Genomic DNA, 904 nt, shown 5'->3' on the forward strand with positions numbered 1-904 from the left:
AGATCGATATCGTTTTGAAGCGCTACCCTTCGGATGACAGATATCGAAAATTTAACTAAAAACATAAATTCTTTCACCCTCAACTGGGCACTTTTCTACAATGAGGGGTTGCTTTTTCGTCGATGTTTTCGAAAATCATCCCCTCTTTTCGATTGAATAGCCTTAATATAAACCTTTGCCAATCCGGTTTGACGATGGCCGCTAACGGCAAAGACGTCACATTTTTTTCACGTTTTTTTCCTCCTTCGCGGTACGGGTTCGAGCCGGCCTGCCTACTATCACTTTTTTTTTTGCTCAATACACACCTTCAAACACCCATGCAACGCCGGGCACCCAGGCTAGTAAATATATATATGCACATATGTATATATATTTATATAAATTTATATAATATCACATGTTTTTTTTTTCTTTTCTCAGCACCAACAACATTCCTTTCCTTGTATTCTAGTAACCTTATAACAATTCGATATATATATATATATATATATATATATATATATATATATATATCCATTCATGTGTAATCACCTTTTTTTTACCATATTCCCTCTGCTTAACTTATTTTGTTTTCAAGTAAGATCTTTGACTTACTTGCTGTTTCATCAAATACTTCTGCATGCAAAATCCGATCCCGCATTTTGCTAATTCCTACCCTCTGATGAGAAGGAGAGTATTTCTTCGAAACTCCACGGATTAAGGACTATCCATTTATCTAGTGTGTCCTTTTCAAATTAAACATGTTTTTTTTAACTCATTTCAAAGTGTTTTTTTAATATATTTTATTAACTGTTTGCTCATATATATATATATATATATATATATATATATATATATATATATATATATATATATATATATATATATGAATGGTGTCTTCATTTAATCACAGAAAAATTGTGTC

This window comes from Euprymna scolopes, chromosome 4, assembly GCF_053919585.1.
Source record: "Euprymna scolopes isolate OS-2025 chromosome 4, ASM5391958v1, whole genome shotgun sequence".
Taxonomy (NCBI): domain Eukaryota; kingdom Metazoa; phylum Mollusca; class Cephalopoda; order Sepiida; family Sepiolidae; genus Euprymna; species Euprymna scolopes.